General features: G+C 38.9%; 1 protein-coding gene across 1 annotated transcript in view; it reads left to right on the forward strand.

Annotated features, from left to right (window-relative positions):
- CDYL (chromodomain protein, Y-like) overlaps positions 1-12,991 on the forward strand; it is a 104,912-nt gene that overhangs the window by 1,040 nt on the left and 90,881 nt on the right. The gene's annotated exons all lie outside the window — the stretch shown is intronic.

Here is a 12,991-nt window from a genome sequence, read left to right on the forward strand (position 1 = left end):
GTGTGTGTGTGTGTGTCCCCTCCGCCCAGCCTGGCCCCCCGCCTCCCCTCCTTCCCTCCCCAGTTTTTTTTTGCCGGAGGAGGACGGAAATGTGACTGAAAGGAGGAGACGGCAAAGTGTTACCCGTGGCCTGTGCTCCCCCAACCCCCCCACGTTCACACACACAACACTTTGAGAAGGGGAAGGGGGGTGGGTGGGTGGGTGGTTGGGGGGCGCTGGGCGGTGGGGAGCAGCGCTGACAGCCGCCGCTCGCTCCGGCAGCGAGCACGCCGAAGTGCCAGCCCGGCGGTGTGCAAAATATGTGTGCAAAAAAAAAAACAACCAAACAACAACAACAAAAAATATTTGTGCAAACCCGAGTTATTGCATGTGTCCGGGGCGGGGGTTGGGAGGGCGAGGAGAGCAGAAGGGGCTTTCCTCCGGCATTCGTGCCCGTACCAAAGTCCTGTGCTACCATCCTGTGCCCTGGCCGTGCAGCGAGCTGCGGTGATGCAAAATATTAAAATTTAAACTCCTCGGCTCTTCGTTGCTCTAACGATACGGTTAACGTTGCGAGGGAAGCCAAAAAAGATTGAAAGTTAAGGCTCCGACACGCCATCCTTCACTCGTCACTCGGGAGGTGGCCAAAGGGTTTGCTGAGGGGGAGAGGAAGGTTTGGGGGTGAAGAAGGGAATGAGGTGACAGCCTAACTTTGAATTTCCTGTCTTATGTGTGGCAATTTCACATCCTTGCCCTTAATTGAAAAGCATTATGGTTCTCTTGGATTTAACTTCCTTGTTTTTATTTTTACAAGAAGTCATCCCTGGGAGTGAAAATCCGTTGTTGTTTTGGAGCCATTCTTGTCTTTTGGGTAAAGAAGTGGCCACCCAAAACCAAAAATGGCTTTTATCTCATAGTTAATATGCAGCCAGGCAGTGTTCTATAAAAAAAATACTTGTATCCAGAGGCTGGAAGGCTAAGGTCAAAGAGAGACAGACAGCCTTCAGGACACTTGACAGAAGAAGTCTTACTGTACTGTTGGTGCATGTGTATCTCCCATTAATGGAGTTACATCTGGGCTGCCATGGGTGAACAGACCCATAGAAGGCAGGGAAAGGTGCCCCAGTTGGGCATATATTTTAAGCAAATTGATTAGCGAGTGGAGGTGCTGAACTGGTAGACTAGAAGACCAAAGGCCTGTATTCCCAAGGCAGATAAATCATGGTCAATTGCTTTCGTAAGTTTCCCCATCCTTATAGTGTGGCTTAAGCCAATCTTGAAGGGATCATCTCTGGGAGCAGGAGAGAAATTTAGGGGCCACTCTGCATGTGAAAGGATTGCCAAAAACTTGCTTTGACTTTGGAAAAAGTTCTGTTGGGTTTGTGGAGTTGTGCCCGTAGACTCTGCAGTGGCCAATACTTGCTCTTTGTGTGTTGCTGAATTTGATAGAAGATGGACAGTGGGATGTTGGTTTTGATAGGCATAAAAAATGACCAGAAAAAATATATTTTCTGGACATTGGGCTGATGTTAGGAGTGACCACTGTTCATTACTCTTCTTGATTGTCTTAAGTTGTGTTTGAAATGTTGACTTGTTTGAAAGGCTCAGCAGTCTGTTGAGTGTGGCTGTCCTCACTGGGCCAGTGACGTGTGATGTCTGTCAGGCAAAAGCCTCTTTTGCAAAACACCTGAAGTGATAAACTACTTTTTTATTTTAAAAGTCGGATACATTCTTTAATTGTGTAAGTGCAAGGCTTATTTGAGATGCTGAAATTGTTGATGCTTTTGGACTTGGATGTGGTCAAGCTGTTTCTTTTGCAGTTGTTTTTTGTTTTTTTCTAAATTGATGTTGATTTTTGACAAGTTTTATCTTATAATGAAATTTGTAGCCATGCCTGAAAAATAATAAATAATTTAAATACAGTGAACACTAATTTGGGAAGCATAGAAGTGCAAGTTGACTTGGAATGTTGACTGTTAGGTAATTTAAACCTTTCTGTGAGATGCCCATATTATTGACTGGGGCTTTACTTCTGTTTCATGGATATTTTCTTTGTAATTCATGCCACACAATATTCTTGGAATCTGGTGATTGATATCCAGTGCCATTTGTTATACCTCCATTTTTCCTTCTGAATGTTGATCTTGCGTCTTGATTGAAAAAAGTGTGTAATCTATTTGCGATTGTTAGACTAAGTATGAATGCCAACTAGTCCTGCTGATATATGTCATGGTTATTCCAAAATACAAATGAGAAATCCTCTTATAAACAATAAAAATGAAGGTAAGTTCCCTTTTATTTTTTTTTTCCCCTGGAAAAAAGAATATTTATGGATTCACTTGTTGTATGTGGAATGATTTTTCATTTTACTCTGGATATCATCTCTGGAGAAAGGGACCTGAACTGTAGGCCAGTGAATTGAAATTCAAAGATCAAAACCTTGAAATAGACTAATAGGCTGGAAGGGTGACTTTGTTGGACTGGCTGTATATCCTGTATGGCATTTGTTCCCAAGCATTTTAGAGGTTGTGGTAATGATTACCTGATATTTTTGAGTAGGGGGGAGAAGATCTGAAGAAAGTATGAAACTTTTATTGGAAAATGTTGAAGAGGCTCTTTTTCTAGATGGAAAGTGAAGCAGGTGGTAATGTTGCCAACCTCCATGGGTGAGGCAAATAACATAGTTTTTCTGTTTGTAAGTTTCATTCTTCATGTGCCAACATGTTAGTAAGGTGGACAGACATGGAGAAACTGGTGAACAAGACAAAGGAAAATCTAAAAAAAGGTGCTGTCATTTCCCTCCCCCCCCCCAAATTTATTTCAATAGACATTAATATCTTATGGCATCTTTCTTTGTGTGTGCCTGCTGCTGTCAGTGTTACTGTGGCTTTTGGAAAGTCCTCTTTGCCTGCTTGGGCAAATGGTAGGGCTACTTTCTTTTACACTGTGACAAGTTTGCTTTGATTTTACTGACTGGTTCCCACCCATTGAAAGATTGTTGCTTATTCTCATCATCTTCACTGGAGTAATTAGAAGTATGGTACGCACCTCATCTACAAGATTCATTTGCAAGCAAACTATGTTTGCCCTCTCTACAGTCCGGTCACTTGACCACCTCTGGCAGACCCTTGCAGTGATGTCTGGGATTGAAGTCATCCTGAATTGTGGTTGGCATGACAAATTTGTTTGATGAAATGTGGAAGTGATCCCATGAAAGTACTTTCCAGGACAGCTGTGTGTTAGCCAGCAGGTCAGAGGTACCAAATGGTGGTTGGTAGACAATGACTAAAGCTGTGCTGAGTTTGGAAGAGTCTCTTTCTTGTAAAATTTAGTATCTTTTTTTTATTATTTATTTAAGTGCAGTGGAAATACATGGAAGTTCTCTGCATCTTGGAGATTGTATCTAATCAAACAACCAAGTGTTGGTGCAGTTGGAACTAGATGATCTTTATGGTCCCTTCCAACTCTAACCATTCCATGATTCTATGTTTCCATCTTTCCTCTGAGAGTTGCTGGTACAGCTGATGGTACACATGGCCCACTGGATCCATTTGTGTAACTATAGTTCGGCTTGGGCAGTGAATGCTACTCATTCTTGAGTTTTACCAAGAAGCAAGCAAAACAGTTTGTGTGAACTTTGCAAATGCACCTGTGCATTGGTGACTTTTCTTCACTCTGTATTTCACCTTGACATTACTCGTAAACCTGGTGTTTTAAGGTGACTTAATTGATTTCATTAAAATATTGCAGGTTAATATATTTAAGGTCCTGTAGTCCAAAATTATACATTTTTATATGTTTTATAGAGTGGTAAATGTCATACTTTTTTTTTTCCTAAATTCTTCAAGTGTCTTACAAAATGCATATGCATTTTTTTTCATCCCAATGTCTAGAATTTTCAAGGTGATACTTCACTTCCAATGATGATTTTTGGTTTTATTTTTCGAACTAAGCCTTTGACATTAAATTACACAGATACCATGAAGTTACAAACTGAAACTAATTTCAGGAGCTACAGGCTGAAGTTCTATGGCCTTGCATTAGGCTATATGTCAGGTTTGATCACCTAATAAGTAAGATCCAAAGACATGTATTCTATGAAAATTTCAACTTCGTGTATACAGTAGTGGCCACAACTAAAAAAAAAAAAATGATCCCGTGGGCTGTTCTTCAGCTACTGTGCTAGTTTTTTAAATGACAGAGTACAGAAAACTGAAGGAGAAATGCTGTCATTTAGTTGAAAATTTGATACTGCATGAGAATTACCCACTTAAAACCAAAGTTGGTCTCACAGCCCTAGAAACACTGCAGTGATCAAATATTCATCACATTTCCTGTGTGTTTTCTTGGAAGTTTAAACGTTTGTTTTGCTTAAGCACAGCTTGGAGTTTGTTGTAATTTCTTATGGCTACTTGATGAAACATTGCTATTAACAACAAATTAGAATTGCCTGTTGGGGCAATAGCCATTTTTTCCCCCATTGAAATGGGTTCTTATTCACCGTCTTGCAGGAAGTCTGAAATATCTTGGTATCTGTCTTCTGCTGCTTGTTTCTGTTGTGCTGATACCTAAGATCTTGATTAAACATCAGAGACATTTATTCATAAAGGTGGTCTTACAGTCACTGAGTTGTAATGCCTGAATCTTTCAGATTTTATTTTGACAAGTGGTGAAAATGTTATTGCTTGTTTCAGAAGAGACAAGACTTGCTTGACTAACTCTAGCCAACTAAACAAGACTAGGTATTTACATCAGACTTGTTTGTGTGCTTCCACCCCATAAGAACTATACATCTGACTTAAAATAGAGTTGGGAGAGTAGCTATTCATCCCCCTTTGGTGACTTTCACTTCTTTAAACCAGAGCGCTAATGCAAGAGCATTGCAGGAATGGAGCCACCACGTTCAGTGCAAGAAACTCAGCTCTTTTCCACGCCCCTTGCCACGCTGCTTTTCACCAGGTTGAGTTATCTCTCATCTCCTGTCCCAGAGCTCTAGAGGGGACCAAGGAGGCCTGGTGCCTATCTTCTGCTATTGCCACTGGGGAAATGCCTGAGCCCACCGGGTGCTCCTCTGGCATGCCCTGCCCTCTGCAGTGCTGTCGGCCAGGCAAGGCTCCTGTGGCTGCTCCTGGAGTTCCAACATCGGCGGCCAAAGACGTGACATTCTGATTAAGAAAATAGATTTTTATTTTTATTTTTTTTAATGTGTAACTCACTTTGAATTGTCCACGTCCATCAGCGGAAAAAAAGGATGGGAAGAAGAGGAAGCAGGAGAGGGGTAGAGATACTGCATCCAGAAAGCATGGGAGGCTCTGATAATTCTTTCACAGTAGACTGTGATTTTATTTCTTGAGGTTTTTGGTCAATTGAAGATTGGCTGATGTGTGGCCAGTCACATTTCGAGTTATGGAATAATTACTTCCACCTTACAACACTATACTGTTGCAGAAGGTTGCCTCCACTATGCCAACGTTCAGTACCTCTTGAATGAGGATAAATTATTGGACACAAAGGACTTAATGAGACACACCACAGCCCCTTTTTCCTCAGGAAGGTTGGTATCACTGGAACAGTGTCAGCGATGCCGTGTCCCTCTTTAACTTCTCAGTAGGTGCAGCTTCATTTCTTCCTGACTACTGCAGTGTGTCTGACCTGTGCCAAAGTGGTGGAAAAAACAAGTTACTAACAGTTAAGGTTTCATATGATATAAATACTCCACACTTGTAAAGGCTGTATTTGATACAAAATTTTGACAACCAGAATGACTTCTTAAATATGTGATAGCTGGAGGTGCAGATCTGTTGGATATAACAGATACGAAGGCCTGTAATGCCACTCTTACTCTTCTGTAATAAACTCCAAATCTGGTGTTACTGGGCAATGTTTTATTTCGGGGTATCTGTTGGAAGCATGAGGTCCACAGACTGTATTTGCGAGGGATACACAAGTTAACTACTTCTGTGCCTTTGAGGTTTTGCATGCCTGGATGACATTATTGACCTTATTTGTCAATAAATACAGGGTTGTTGGGGTTTTTTTGTTTATCTTTGAGTAAAACATTATTCATTCAAAAAAATTTTCATATTAAATGTACCATGTGCTTTCTCTGGCAGTATATTGTTAGTCTAGAAAATATATTGAAAATGAAAGTTCTGTATTTTTCATTATCAAATGTATTCTCCAAGGCTGTAGTATCTCTCTAAGAAGAGCTTTTATTTTTCAGGTTTTAATGGGCTTTTAATATTTACACACAATAATTTTGTGTTTTTTGAAATAATTTCTTTGAACTTCTTTCCATATTACTTAGCGGAAAATAAAATTGGCATGTTACCAGTTCAGTATACTATAAAGGCAAGAATATTTACTGTTTTCATAAACATCCTCAGAAGATTTACATGTGTCCCTTAACGGTGACCTGCTGTAGATCTTTTTCAAGGAATCTATTAATATGTATGAATACATAGAATAGATGTGGATAAAAAACTTTTTTTAACCATAGATTTGCATTTTTAAATTATTTTGAAGACACTTTGCTAGTATAAAATGGAAAATAAAGGAACTATTTACTAAATATCTTTTAACTATATATTTGTTTTATTGAATAATGAAATAAAGTATCTACTGTAGCTATCAGTTTTGTTGTGAAGCCTCACTGAAGAATCACATTTTATAATCACACCACATAAAATAAATTAGTACAGCTCTGATCAAATCTTCCTTCTTGGCCATGTTGTGTCTGATGGTTTGTTTGTTTCATTTTTTTTTTGTGGGGAAAGATAAGGTGTGTGTTTTAAGTGGCCTAACCACATTTGTAGTTGTGCCTTTCCAACTCTTCTGCCCCCACAGTTTCTGAAAGTTTCACAGCTTTTAAGTAAATTAAGTCTTCATGTTCAGTCTTTGCTGATTGTTATAGTAGCAAAAAAAAATAAAATCAAAACCCAGGGTTGAGTATCCTGGCTGAACAAGGAAGTAAAGAGATATACTTTTTTTAAGTGACTGTGATTTTTATTTTGCAAAGAAATTTAAATACCTCTCTAAGCATCTCCACTTCCTGGAAAATACTGGTTTATGGAAATTTTCTTGGTTTAGGGAATAATTTGGCTTCGGTTTGGAGATGTCACAGTTTAAAGCAAGTTTTGGGAAGTATGTTGTGATGTATTTATCATAGAATAATGTTAGGTGTCTATTTTGTAAATATGTATGTAGGTGAACTATTGAGGTACATTATTAAGAGTGTTGAAATGAATATATCTTAACTCCAAAATATTTCCCTGACACTGATGTGTTGAATGTTGTATTCAGTGGATATTCAGAAATTTATAGTTTTTTTTAAATTCTTTCCATAAAACGCAGCTCTTCAGTGAAACATCATCTGTATATTGATAACATTTTTGTTACCAGTAACAACGTATAAATATGAAGGGTACAAAATAATTCAAAGTAACTTTGGGAAAATTAGCTGGGTTATCATTTGGTTAGTTGCTAAATCAGGCTCGTCTGTCATGTTTTGATTTCAGCACCTGATTTTCCCCAGTTATATGTATAAAGTATACCTCATGCTGGCACAGTGTGACTTTTCCGTCATATTTTAGTGACTAGGTCACTTACAAGGTTAAAACTAACAGACCTGGGGTTGTGTCTAAGAAATAATGAGAATGTAAGACTATACGTACTGACAAGAATGTAAGACTATGCGTACTGACGCAAAAGATCCATCCAGTTCAGCATCCCAATTCCTATCATGGGTCCATAATGTCTTACTGTAGAGGGAAAAAATGGGAAAAGTGGCACAGCAATAATCATTGAGAGCTTTCATGGCTGGCTTTGTTGGGATGAAGACAGATTTCAGCCTTGGTTTTAAAATGCCAGCAGCATGAGCTGAGCTCCCCAGATGTTCAGAGCCCACCTTCATTGCGTGTGCACATCTGCTGGAGGTTGCGGCTGCAGGCGAAGGCGCGCACGTCTGTGGGAAGAGCAATGCCATGTGTGTTTCTTTTGATCCTGCCAGGGCATGGTGTAAGCAGGAGTATAATATGATTGCCAGGTCACTCACTTGTTCTAATATAATTGGGCTAAACTTTCATCGTTTCTCCTCTGACAATGTTTCTAAACACTTGCTGGGGTCTTGTTCAAATGGTGGGGCTTAAGGCATTTGTACAAGTCTTTTCTGAGTCATAACCACTGAATACATTGCTGTTACTGAACACTATATTAACTTGAACTGTAATTGTCAAGAAGGGATTGTTAGCGTATGTGATGAAACAAAACAGAAACACCAACTCTGAGTGATGTCTAAAGTCACCAGTGGTGTACACACTAGATACCTGCAAAGTCTTCAGTGGAGACTTCACATGCTTAATGTCTGTATCCCAAAATAGTGTCTAGCTAACTGCTTTGTGTGAGTAGACTCCTAGTCTAGAATTTAGAGAGAGGGGTTTGGCCACAGAATAAAACAAATTGTAGTATCACTTGTAATAATAATTGTAGCAATTAATTTGAAATTAATACTATTTTGTGTGTGTAAGTGTAAACTGTAGTAGATTATACTGGCATATAATCTTCCTAAAATTAGGAAGACTGGCAACAAAATTTTTCCTTACTCTGTAGGTTTTTTGCCGTACGTAGCTCTATACTGTAACTCTTACATGACCCCTCATGTTTTCAAGGCTGGCACATTTTTTCTCACTTCTTTGGGTCACAGATAGGGACCAAACTTGATCTTTGACTAACACTGCTTTCTAACAACAAATGAACAGAAAGAAAGTAAAAACAATGATGTTTACATCAGGCTGAAAATCTTGAGTTTTTGTTCTTAGTGTACTTTTCTGTGAAATTAGATCATAAATATAGTTATTCTGAATAGATGTATTCAAAGCAACTTGACAGTCAGTTGAGTGAGCATTTCCAGCTAAACAATTTCTAATGCTTCCTGAAAGTGACGCTGTAGAGCTTCTTCTCCTGCAAGACCAAGGTGTCCGTAGGAACAGCTCACCACTGGCCTTTGCAGCTGAAGGAATAACTAGATGTCCAAACATTCCCAAGAGCAATGGAAGTTTTAGATTAGTGCAGTTTTAGAGGAGTCAAACAATTTTCACTTCTGATATAGTAATGTCAGAAGTTTCAAAGTTAAAATTTAAACTGTTGGTGCACACCAGGTTGTTTATAGTGTATGTACGTGGCTAGAGGAGGTTAAAGCCCAGCTTACAAATTGTTTTCAAATTTGTTCCTTTCTTTGTGTGGTTCATATGCTTAGTGTTCTGTACTTTGTGTTTTGATTTGATTATACAAAAGGGTATGTGTTGAGTGGGAGAGTAAAGGACACTTGGTTTCTATTTCATTTTAATTTAGAAAAAAAAAAAACATCCATAAAACAATATAATACAGAAGCGTAGAATGAGTGTATTTCATATGACTTTTGAGAGGCATGACTTCCAGAGAATTAATATTGGAAAAAGCTGGTTTTTTACCCAGGTCATCAAGGAATGATGATCAATAACAACAAAAAATTTGCCGATGGCAAATAAGGTAGCGTCCTGTTTCAAAAGATCCATCAGTGTTTCAGATCCTATTTCACTCATGTTAGAGGCATCTTTCTTTTATCAGGGCAGGTCCTTAATTGATTTGTTTTTCTTCTTTCCCACATTGTACTCATCAGATCTCCTGAGATTTGTGCTTATTTATTTAAACTGCCCAAGAATAAAATATTAGGTTCTGAATGAGAAGATGGAAAGTATTGCATTTAAGGATGCTTCTTTGAGATAGAACATTGTAGGAGTGTTAAAACATGAAAGCAAGTGCATCAAGCAGTTGTTGATTTGCTAGCTTATGTCCATGACTACAGACATCCAACGGATATGAAGAATTACTACTTCACAAATCTTTAAAACCACACAAAGATGAGTTCTTGCTTATTTTCCCATCAGGAGGATACATGTGTCGTAATTGTATGCAAACGGTGCCAATGCTTCTTTATTTTCTTATCAGTAAAGATTTAATAGCAGGGTTGCTTGTCTTTTATTGGATTTTTTTAAAAAAATGCGTATTGAGATAAATCATTACAACACCTTATCTTTAAAACCAATTCTTTACAAGGATCAATTTCAATTTTAAGTTCAGTTTTGCCCTGAAACTGTTGCAATGCAGAGCAAGCATATTGAATAAGATGGTGCCTTGGATGTTATCTCTGCTGCCATTAGTGGCTAAATATGGATTTAGTGAGGAGACAGAGTGAGCACTAAGACGACGTATGGTTTGTGTCCCCAGGAACATTAGGTCTTGATCCACCCATAGTGACAGATGAAACTTTACTCATTTATACCTATTCCTATGTTAGTTTCCTCTGTTTGTCCAGATAAAGTTGTTTGTTATGGTCTAGTTCTTCATGCCTTTGGATACTCATGAAAAGCAATAAATGATGGACAGCTGTCAGTTAAGTTACTGTTAAAATAGTGTGAGAATTTTTTTTTTTCAGTGCAAGTGAAGATCTTAGTTAAGCATTCTTTACTCATATTGGTGTGTAAAAAAAAAAAAAAAAGTTCCTGTCTTTATTGCTATGTGTCATTTGAATATATTTAATATTGGTTGATTTATTCATTGTTAAAATACTTGAGTAATTACAACCTATTTTATTCTAAATCAGTTAATCCTCTGCACTTGAACATATACATCTCTAATCAAAGCTATCAAATGTAAAAAAACTGATTCCTTGCGTGCATGCAAAATAATTTGCTTTATTATGACATTCTTACTGTCAAGTAAAAATAACATCCTTTGCCTTTTCTGCTTGTTCATGATGGACATTTTCATAAATAATGGGAATTAATGAATTTTATTCATTTGTCCTTTTTGTCAAATGTTTAAGCTCTACCTTCCCAGTGTCTTCCTAATAGCTGTCTCTTGTGTTTTCAGCCAAACCACCAGAAAAATCTTTTTCCATCCAACTTGCTCAGAAAAGGGCAGTTTCAGTGTGGAATCAGTTACCTATTGATTGTAAAGTAAAGATTATTTTTATTTTTCTGAGCAATAAACTGGAACTTTGTTATGTAGTGGAAGAAAGGCATATCCTGCTAGACCTGCCTTATCTTCTGTGGAAAGATGGGTAGGCAGGGGTTGGTGGGGAAAAGTGGAGATTTTCATCAGTAAGACAACTGAATGCTGTCTTGAAAAATACAATTCTCTTTCCTCTGTCATAGTTAGTCTAGCATTGAGCATATCACTCAGACTGAATATTTCAGAGATGATTGCTAATCATTTGCTCATCTCCCGTCCAAATCCCTGAGCCAAAGGACAAGCAGAATAAAGCCTTTTTTCTTATACCCCTGCTGACCCCTCCCCATGTAAATAATGTCAGAACATCTTAGAATAAAATAGAGCAGGCTGATTTGGGCTTATAGAGAGAAGGTATGCTACAAGTACAAGCCACAGACAAGCCTGTCTCCCTTTTATCTTGATTTTTGGTTTGGTTTGGTTTTGGTGGGGCTAACTGCAGAGAGGTATTTAACTAGCATGCAGCGTTATCTTTGATATCCTCTGTAATCAGTGATGAGAGTCATCCAGAAGGCTATTTGGACCATCTAAGTGAAATTCCTCTACAAGGTCATCAGACTTCATCCCCTTTCTCTAGTAAGAGGTATAGAAAGGCTAGTTGGGTTAATTTCATCAGTTAAGTTACATATACTTAAATGTGACCTCCTAAGTACTGAGGGTTTTTTTCGTTTTTCTACTGTCTTCTGAACCTAATGCAGGATAATACCCAACTTCTCATTCATTACAGACCTTCCCTAGGGACTGTAAACTGTGTTAGTAGGTGAATGTTGTTAAGGGATTGTGCAGTTGAAGTATAAAGTGCTTCGGCACAGCACTGAGGTACTATGGTTTGTTATCTGAGTGACAGTAACTGATCAAGTTATGGTTTTAAACCATAATTGTTGTATTTTACTTCATTTTACATTAAATCTCAGAAGGCTTTTGGGTGGCAGTACTTTATAATTGACTTCAGCAGGTCCTTCCTCGGTCCACTCAGCTGTTCCTTCCATTGAGCCACAGCAACAGCTTGGCCGCGTATTAAGACGATTGGAAAATTGATCTAGTGTAATTAAAAGCAACCAAATAAAAAAACACTGGCTCCAAAAATGTTTATTTGGTTGAATCAGTTCCTCAGTCTGGTTCAGTGCATGGCCATACACATATTTGCCGGAGTGACTAAGCAGGTGTGGAAGGTCATAGGAGCTGTTGAGCTACTAAGTGATGTCCACAGAAGAACAGCCTCAGTGAGCGAGCCCTGAGACTAGGGGAAGAAGTTTGTGTATCCTGACAGCGTTTGTGTCAGTTTTCCTCTCTTTCCCATAATGTTTCATTGAGTGGTGTGATATTTAAGTTAGTTTTGAAATGTACTAAATATTAAGGAAGGAGACTATTCCTTGTCTGCTTTCAACTGGGAGTCTGAGTGCTCTGTTCCCTACAGTTTAAGCAAATTTAAGTGCTGCAAATATAAGTGCTGGCCTTGCTTGCCACCAGTGCCTCCTCCAGCAAGCTACTCACTCGTTCTTCTCCCTTCCTTTGCACCAACACTGATTTGTGTCGCGCTGGGTCAGGTGAATGCCATTTAAGGAAGCCTGTCTAGCTGAAGGCTGTCCACTGCTTTTGTAGAAATAGTTTTTCGGCAGTTTTCTGGCTGATTCAGGATGAAATCCAAGAGGTGCCACTTCAAGTAAAGGAGCAGGAATACGTGGCATGGTTGAAGGGAGACAGGAGAAAAAACCGGGTAGACGTGGTGGGATGGTTGTGGCAATGACTTGGCTTTGTTTAGAGAAAAAAAAAAAAGGAATCGTGAAACTGCATGTTTAATTTTCAGCTGGATCATCTCGCTGGACTGACTTGCAGTGTGGCTGCGCTGCTTCTTGCCCTTGGCTTGTGCTGACTCACAGAGCCCGTGTCCCGGGACTGCACCCTGAGGTCACGCAGGACCATGCAGGGAGAGGGCGAGGAGAGGCACCCCTGAGAAAGGGGCTGC

This window comes from Calidris pugnax, unplaced genomic scaffold, assembly GCF_001431845.1.
Source record: "Calidris pugnax isolate Ruff unplaced genomic scaffold, ASM143184v1 scaffold8, whole genome shotgun sequence".
NCBI lineage: Eukaryota > Metazoa > Chordata > Aves > Charadriiformes > Scolopacidae > Calidris > Calidris pugnax.